This window comes from Rousettus aegyptiacus, unplaced genomic scaffold (assembly GCF_014176215.1).
Source record: "Rousettus aegyptiacus isolate mRouAeg1 unplaced genomic scaffold, mRouAeg1.p scaffold_m13_p_18, whole genome shotgun sequence".
In the NCBI taxonomy this organism is placed as follows: domain Eukaryota; kingdom Metazoa; phylum Chordata; class Mammalia; order Chiroptera; family Pteropodidae; genus Rousettus; species Rousettus aegyptiacus.
This window is the reverse complement of record NW_023416293.1, coordinates 19,926,958-19,936,241: the sequence shown is the minus strand read 5'-3', so window position 1 is coordinate 19,936,241 and position 9,284 is coordinate 19,926,958. Positions and strand designations below refer to the sequence as shown.

The window sequence follows — 9,284 nt, the reverse complement described above, 5'->3', positions numbered from 1 at the left end:
GGCCTTCAAGAAAATACATTTCAATTACTCTACCCCAGCTATGAGAAAACTGGATGAGAGAATTGTTAAGAATTTGATCTGGAGTCTGTTTGAGAAAATCTCTAATTTCAGCATTTTGCTGTTTTGTGTGTGGTGTGTGCGTGTGTATGCGCATGCATGCACACACGTGCACGTGTGTTTGTAAGGGTAGATACCCAGAATATGTGACTCTTTCTTGGTCATCCATGGGTCTTGGATGTTCCAGGATAGTTGGTTCGAGGAAACTGGGAGCTAAACTGCTCTGGTTAGCACTGTGCCTGTTTGGAAGAGAGGGATGCAGAAGAGAAAGTAGTAATGGGCGCTTAGGAGACTTGACCAGAGGGAAACGTCCCACGGCAGCATAACAGTAAACTCCTTGAGGTTCTGTCTTGCTCATCTCTTTATTTTTCGCTCCTCACCAAGTGCTGTTCATTGCCTAAGACCTAAGTGAAAGTTTGTGGAATTGAGTTAATCGAATTAGCTCACTGCATCTGTGCAATGGCCCTGTTAGGTCCATAATATTTCCATTTATTTTTTGATGATATCCAGGCTCAAAAAATTAACCATCAGGATGTGGTTTCATAGTGTAGTGGTTAGCACGTCTGCTTTACATGCAGCAAGTCATGGGTTCACGCCCCGGTGGAGCCACGGTCCGTGGTCTGCGGCCACGTAACCCTGAACAAGCGCAGTCCTGTCTGATCTTGGCTGCTAAGCAGGGCTGGGCCTGGTTAGCACTTGGATGGGAGACCACCTAGGAAGACCAGGTGCTGTAGGCATTAATAATAATAAGTAGCAAAAAGAAAATTAACTATCAGAGGCAGAACTGGAGGAGTTGTGAGTGAATGAAGTTTTTGGGTATTCAAAACCCATAATGTTTCCACTGTGCCCAAATTTTTCAAACTATGACTTCAGTCTTACAAGAAAATTAAGTTAAAAATGAAGTTTCATGGTTTATCTTTCAGGAAATCCTGTACACAGCCTTACTCCTAAAATTTTATAAGACATTAAAATATTAAAATCTCTGACAAAACTTTTAGTTAAGCAGTCGTTCTAATTTGGTTTCCGTTAGCATTTCTCAAAGGCGGCTTATTGACGCTTTGATATCTTTTTGACATGGGTTATTTTTTGAAAGGAGGCAAGAAAATGGCAGAAATGTTCATTATCATAGAAAAAGAAATTGTATCACTATCTACAAATGTGAGGAAATATCATAGTCATTATATTCTGGAAGAAAATAATTTTAACTTATAAGAAGTTCTTAAGAGAATATAAGCTAAAGGTTTGTAAATTTTCAGGACTTGTAAAGGTATTTATATAAAAATTATCTATCTATAGCCACATTTCCTAGAATGATAGGATCTATAATTGGAAACATTAATTTTAACATCTGTTACTTCCCGGAATTAAAATGGACAGAAGAAATGCATTATTTGTCCTTTATTGTCCAAACATTTGTCATTCAATTATATTATAAACATTGATATTGTGAATTACAAAATCTTTTTCCATTTAGGGATTTTATTCTAAGTTTTGTATCATGCATGGATGCTTCTTGTCTAAAAGTTAAAACAGACTAAACTATAAATGAAGTTAGAATTAATGCAGTCTTAAAGGAGGTGGTTGGAAGCATATTAATTGATTCTTAAGTAAATAGGTGGGCTGCAAAAGTACAGCTTGTAAATGGTTGGTTTTCTGTAAGATGTTAAAGTAACATATTCTCTTTATAGATAAGGTGTTTGACTATCACAAGAATGTATCCCCATTATTGATAGAGCTTGGGAGATATAATGAAGTGTTAAAATAACCCACTTAGAGTTAGCACCAAACAAAGTCATGATGATTTATTCTGAATTTTGTTAAGTGGATTAGCAGTAAGATAGCTTATATTAATAGAGATGAGACAAGCCAGACAAAATATATATTAAAATTGTGGCATTTTCATTACACCATCTACAGAGTTTTCCAAAGAAAATAGCATTTTTATAAAGACTTTCTAATTTAGAAAGGAAAAAATGCAACTCACTTCACCTTCAGGAGTGAGTTGTTAAGAAAAGACATTGTCTTAACAAAATATATTTATTGATTTTCATTAAATATGTACATTAAATGTTTATTCTGTGTACAATTGTTCCGTCATAGGAATTGAGGAGTAAATAAGGAAGTAAAACATATTGATTGAGCAGCTATTACTTTTAAGGTTAATGTATTAATTTATCTTTGAAATGTAAAGTGTCACTTTAGAAACATATCAAAGAGGTTTGGTTGTGGACCTAGTGTCTGATACATGTTAGGAACTCAATAAATTATTTTTGATAGACGAGACGTAAGAATGGGAAAGAGCACGTTACGCTGTAATCTAACAATATAAGAATACGAAGAGTAATTACTGAGGGATTCAGGATGTGAGTGATCCGTGCAGATGGGAACACAGGAGAAACCTCGGGTAGCAGTGGAGATAAATTTGGGTTTCAAAAATGAGAGATTTTTTTTGTTGTTTTTGTTTTTGTTTTTGTTTTGTTTTTAATATGAGAAGTATAAAAAACATTAGAAGGGAGGGAGTGATGCTTAAAACAGAAGCAGCCGGAGGCGTAAGTCTGCGGCGTGTGAGAGTGAGGGCATGGAGCTAGCTTGACGGAAGAGAAGGTACAGGGTGGAAACCGAGGCAGCAGAGACACGTCGGGAGGGCTTTTTCACGGCAAGTTAAATGAGAGGCAGGGATGTCCGATGGGATGTGGATTTCAGCCATTGGACATCTCTCATCAGGGAGTGAGGCCTGTTTCCATTCACTAAGAAATTCTCTACAGACGACATCACAGTTTGGTGAAGCACTAGACAGATGTTTTTTGTTTTTGTTTTTTTTCCCCTCGATGGATAGATTCGAAAAACTCTTCCGGAAATTCAGACCCAGTGTGAACCAAGAGAGTGTGCAAGCTAGCTAGTCATGACGGAGGGGGCAGATGTGGGAACGTTTCAAAGAGAAATTCCACAGGACTTACAAGTTACTAGAAGTAATAAAATAGCAAATTTACTAAGGAAAAAGTAAGATCGATATAAAATAATGAACTTCATTTCTACTTATGCTATAAAAAGAAAATTTTTACTTAGCATGGCAATAGCAATAAAACACTAAAATGTCAGCACGGCCATGCCACCCTGATCGCGCCCGATCCCGTCTGATCTTGGAAGCTAAGCGGGGTCAGGCCTGGTTAGTACCTGGATGGGAGACCGCCCGGGAATATCGGGTGCTGTAGGTGTTTTAAAAAACAAAACAACAACAACAACAACAACAAAACCCACTAAAATATCAAAGAATACATCTGCACTATTAAAAGCACGTGAATGTTATTAAACAAAGAAATTCTTTGCAAAAACAACAGTAATAAATAAATACCTGTGAATCTGTGTAACAGAGGTATGTCACACTCTTATGGAAAAAATATAAAACTATTGAAAGATATTAAATAAGACCTAAATTGACTAGAAAGATATAAAATGCTCATTAGGTATTATAATGATATTAACATATATGTATATATGTTAATCATGAAAACATTAGATTAAGTATGCATAATTCCAACCAGAATGCCAATATATATATTTTTAACTTAAAAAGCTGATTCTAAACTATATGCGTAAGTAGGGGAAACATTCATACTTTGTATAAAAAAATAATATAAATTGTAGGTGGTGTGCTTTTTGTTAAATGATAGGAAGATGAAAAATGGAACAGAAGAAAGAAATCAAGATCAGAGCTATGCACACCTGGGAATGTGGTATACAAATGAGATGGCTTTTTCAGACTGTAGAGCATGGGTAGACTATTCAATAATAGCTACTTATCTGAAGTCATATATTTAATGGGATTCTTATATCACATAATAAATAAAAATAAATTCTAGACATATTAAAGGCAAATGTGAAAGACACAGTTTTAGCAGAAAATTAACCTTGGACTAGAGAGATTCCCTAAAGCAAAGAAGCTAAAACCATTAGAAGAAGCTTTGATAAATTTAATTACATTCAAATTAAAACTTTTCAGCAATGAAGAATATATAAAAACTTTTAAAACACAAGTGAGGATAAATCCAATAGATAAAAGAGCAAAAGACATAAGACAGTTCATAGAAGACATGTGAATGACTCAAAGCATGAAAACACTCTTCCCATCAAGATTCATCAGAGAAGTGCAATTTTTAACTAAAATGAGATATCCATTTACATGTAATATATTGGCAGAAACTAAAAAATCTGAAAATGGTAGGGATGTAGGACAAAACACTTGGAATTGGCTCGTGTAGTAGAAATCGATACGATCTCTTTGAAAAAGTAGTGATATTACCTAGGAAATTGGATATGAGCCAACGCTATGACCTCGTAATTTCACTTCTAGCTATAGACCATATGAAAACTATTTTTCATGTGTAGGAGGAGAATGCTCAGTGTAGCATTGTTTATAGTAATAATTGGAAACCACCTACTATGTAATAATGGGAAAATAAATACACCCATTTTGGCAAGTTCACACAATGCAAGCACACAGCAGTAAAACTGAACGAACTATAGCTACACATACTGAGTCTTAGAAATAATGTCTATTTCATTTGCAATTGAATACCTAAATCAAAGCCAGTGTATAGACATTTTCGAATATGTATTTGTTGAATAAATGAATGACTATAAACTGAAATTCAAAGAAAAAGTAAATTAGTGAAGAATTTATACACCTACATTTACCAAGGTTTGAAAACAAGCAAAACTAAACAACATTTTATTTGGAATACAAATATAGGGAGAAAAGCAAGAAAGAAAAACTAGGGAATGACAAATGCAGAACTCAAAATAGCAGTTACTCTGCTGGGGACAATGGGGAGAAGCACTCAGGGCATCAGCGATATTGCTAGTGTTTTGCTTCCTAAGTTCAGTAGTGGCTTTTTAATAAACATGGAATTCCTATATATATGTGTTAATATAAAATACACAGTTCTTTTGGATATGTCAAGTATTTCATGAGACCTAAACCATCAAAAACAAACAGCACTGACAAGGTTTGATAGGAAACTTCAGCTGTGGAATGATTCCTGAGTTTTAAGCCTGGTTCAGTGTGTGGTCTTTAATACACTGATAGAGAAAATTGGAATTTTGAAATGGAGCAGTCTTAAATATGGGATGACGGCATAATGACTTATTCTTACATGTCGATTTAGGTGATGGTAAAGTAGTTAATTGGATAGCACAGTTCATATGGTTAGTCTTCAGGTTTTGGATGTGTCAAGAAAATGTCTACAGGTTTAACACACATCACAGCAAAGTTGATAGGACACTATGGAAGGTTCCTGGTCTGACATCCCTAGTCGTGCGACTTTGCCTCTCCCGTAACCTTGGACTGTGAATGGCCGGCACTGTTACACCCTCCCCCCTCCGCAGGCTCCCTGGGGCGCAGCGTGTGCCCCTCGCCGAGCACTGACCCAGCTTCGAACTTCGCTCCGCCCAGCCTCGCGCCCAGGTTACTCCATGTTTCTGTTTGTCTACACGTGTGTTATTTCTTTTCTCCTTTAGGCAATATGATCAACAAAGAATACGTCTGTTTCACTTGCAGTTGGATACCTAAATCGAAGCCTGGGTCTAGACATGTAGAATGTGTTTGTGGAATAAATGGGTGAGGACTGTGAACGGACCGCCCTGGAGAGGAGGAAGCCCGCTCCCCGCACACCTCGCCGCGCCAGGCCAGCCCCGGTCCCTTGGGAGGCGCGTGTTCTCCTCGACGAACTAGGTGAGCTTTGTCTCTGGGCTCATTCGGGACCGGTAGATCTCGAGGGTGGACGTCAGCCGCGTCTGGCTGCGCCCTCGCGTGTCCTACCCCGGCGGACTGAAGCTGCAGGTACGTCCTGTGGGGTCCTGGAGGGAAGACAGGGTTTCCTTAGCTGGGACTTCATCGGAGTCGCCGCCGCTCTGAGGGCCGCTGCTTGTGTTTACAGCGGTGGGGCCACAGTGCGGGGTTCCAGGTCGCGGGGCGCGCGCTCTCTGCTCCGTGGGGTCTTAGACCACGTCAGTAGCCCGGGCCCGGCTGCGACGAGACGCTCGTTTGTGTCTGCACTGGGGCCTCTGTGACCACAGCCTTGAGTATCAAGCCCACAGTCTCCCTGCGGTAGCACCTTCATTTTCCGGATAAAAAGGAAGACCTCCCTGCTGCCAGGACATTTCCCGCCTGTTTTGCTCCCGCCTTCAGGGAATTAGGCGGGAGGCGTTCTCACCTGCACGTGGCAGCGAAATGTCAGCTCCCTGCCGCCAGCACGGGCGGCTGGCGCCTCTCCGATGGTTCCCCTCCCTGCTCCCCAAACTCTTTTGTGTTGTACCGGGAAACAGAGGTACTGACTACTTAGAGGAGGCAGCCTCCACGGCTAGAAAGATCAGATGGGAAATTTTCGAACTCGGTATGGGTCTCGAATATGATACTAAAATTCACAGATAAGTAATTGTTACGTTTTCACCATGCTATCCTGTAGAAAGATAACAGTACATATTTATAAAACTAACTTTCGAAGATTTTAAAAGTGAACAAAATAGTCCTCAGTAATGATGATGTATTAAAACGTTTAGTGTATCTTTTTACTTCATTCATCATTTTTTGTCTTTCACTCAGCAAATCCTATAGAATAAAAACAGGTTGTCTGTTTGCCTTAGGCTTTGCAACCTGCAGAGAAATGAGGAGCTGTGAGTCTCTTTGCTCTGTGTTTACTAATAATTAGGAAATGACTTTCACTTGTATACACATTACACAATGCAAAAATGCAATGTGAGCAACTTGTTTCTATGATAAAATCAAATGATTTATTGCGTTTTTAACTTTTTGCAATATATATGCAACATTTGATGTGATCTTGGAGATACACTGGTTGCATTCCATTCAAGTTGAAACCCAACAAAACTGTTTTTACCAAGTATTTGCCTTACTAGACAAAGCTAGGCATGTGACAATTGTTCAATAGTCTTATTTGACTTTCTAATAATGACTTTATTTTTAAAAAATTATGGCTAGTTTCTAGGTTACTAACGTTTTATGTCAGGACATTACGACCATCTTACAGGTGAGAAAATGGAATCCTAGCGGTCAGCTGACATGCCGGAGTTCACAGAGCTGAGTCTGATTCAAGCTGGTGTTCAGAGCCAGACTGTGAGCTTCATAGCTGGAACGTTAACCAATATGTTAAGCAACAGTCATTCAATAAACCTGTGTTTGCTTTAAGGGAATTTTGCTACCTGAGAATCAAAGTGCCAAATTAAAGCAGAAAGTAAAAGGAGTGAATTCAGAATTTGAGAGAATGGCAGAATGATTATAATAAAACTTGAGTCTCTTAGAAAATGCTGGACTATGTTGTCTGTGAATGTGGGTGGGGTGGGGTGTGTGTACTTTGTGCTGCCCAATATTCAGAGCCTTTTTTCAATAAGTATTATAAAAGGCAATGATGAAAAGTGTAAGTGGCAAGCCAGAAAGAATTTGGTGCTAATTACAAAAGGCGAAGAAACCAAATTACTTTGAAATGAAAACGCTCACAGCCTTTCAGTCTGTTCTCACAGTTCCTAAGTGGACTAATAATTTGCTTGATTTCTTTTTTTACGCTAAAGCTACTTTTGAATTGATCGAAAATTGTGTACAGTACAGCAGGTGCTTCTGGTTTTTGTTTTGGGATGATACTCCTAAAGAGACAGTGAAAAGAATTATGAAATGAGGTTAATCTGAGAGTAACAGTGAAGTCTCACTCAAAACTGAGGGCTCCATTCCACAAAGTCCCTGTGGTGGCATGAGCCACGTCCTAGGGAAACAAAATTTTAGGGGCAAACTGGAGCTAAGATTTCTTAAATCTTAGAAATGTGTTCTAAAACATCTAACTTGATAATGCATTTCTTTTATTTCATTTACTTGACATTTTCTTTCTGTTTTGGAGTTTTCATTTTCATATTCCCAGTTCATCTCAATCTTTCTGTGATAGTAATATTCTCATACCAAAAAATCATCCCAACTGTACCCCAGAGTATACGCACACTCTTTTGTACAAATGCAGATAAACACACACGCCACAAACACACACACAGAGATGTACATACCTACAAAAACATACCAACAAGCACATGCACATTCATACACCACACTCACTTAGATTAGGAAAATCACCTTGATGTAAATATATTTTGTTGTTGAACATCTTTACATTTCAAAAGTATCAACTACTCTATCAAATGATAAATGAGGTGTTAGATACATATTTTCAGAATAGTTTTTCAGACTGTTGATCTATACATCTTTTTAAAATGAAAAGTTGACACGTACAGAAAACAAATGAAACACAAATGTAGGCTTATGAATTATTATAAGAAAAACATTTGTCTAAACTCCATCAAGGTCAAGAAATACAGGCGGTCAAATATATGATGATGGAAATTTAACTGCGGGTGGTGAACACAATGAAATATACATGTACCTATTATTGAATGGTACACTTGAAACATATGTAGTTTTTCAATGTCACTTCAATAAATTTAATTAAAAAAAAAAATATATATATATATATATATATATTTCCAGAACCCCAGAAACCTTGATTCCTTCCTCTCTTACAATTAACAGCAATCTTGAAATTGATAGTTTTACTACCTGTGAATGTCTGACTAATCGTGGTGGTTTGATCTGCTTCTGACATTTCGTGAGTGTGCCCACAGCTCACGCGCCCCTGTCCTCAGTTGTTTGTGTGATTCATCCACAGTGTCGCACGCTTTCATTTTCATTCCTATAGTCATCTATTCCATAACAGACTACAATGTATTTATTCATCCTTCTGGTTTTGAGCACTTGGATTGGTGGTTTTTTCCCAGTTTGTTGAGAAATAATTGACATACATCACTGTGTAAGTTTAAGGTGTACAGCATGATGGTTTATTTCCGCACATCTGAGATGACGACCACAGAGGCTCAGGCGAACATCCATACATCATCTCATCACCTCATACAGATACAACAACAACAAAAAAGAAAACAATTATCCTCGTTAGTGAGAATGTAGAATTTCCCCTCAACAACTTTGATACATATTGTACGATCGGAACAATTGGCTTTTTTTCCCGTCTAAACCTCTTATAATAAAACCGTGACCATTCTTGAACCTGTGTCTTTTGTTCCTGAGCATGAATTCTTCTGGGTACATAACAGGAATGGTATTACTGAGTCATAGGCAGCATTACTATGTAAGCTGTACACACGAGGACACCTGGAAA

General features: G+C 38.0%; 1 pseudogene; it reads left to right on the top strand.

Moving 5' to 3' along the window:
- Positions 1-3,153: 3,153 nt before the first annotated feature.
- Positions 3,154-3,273, top strand: LOC118613405 (annotated as a pseudogene).
- The last annotated feature ends 6,011 nt before the right edge of the window (positions 3,274-9,284 follow it).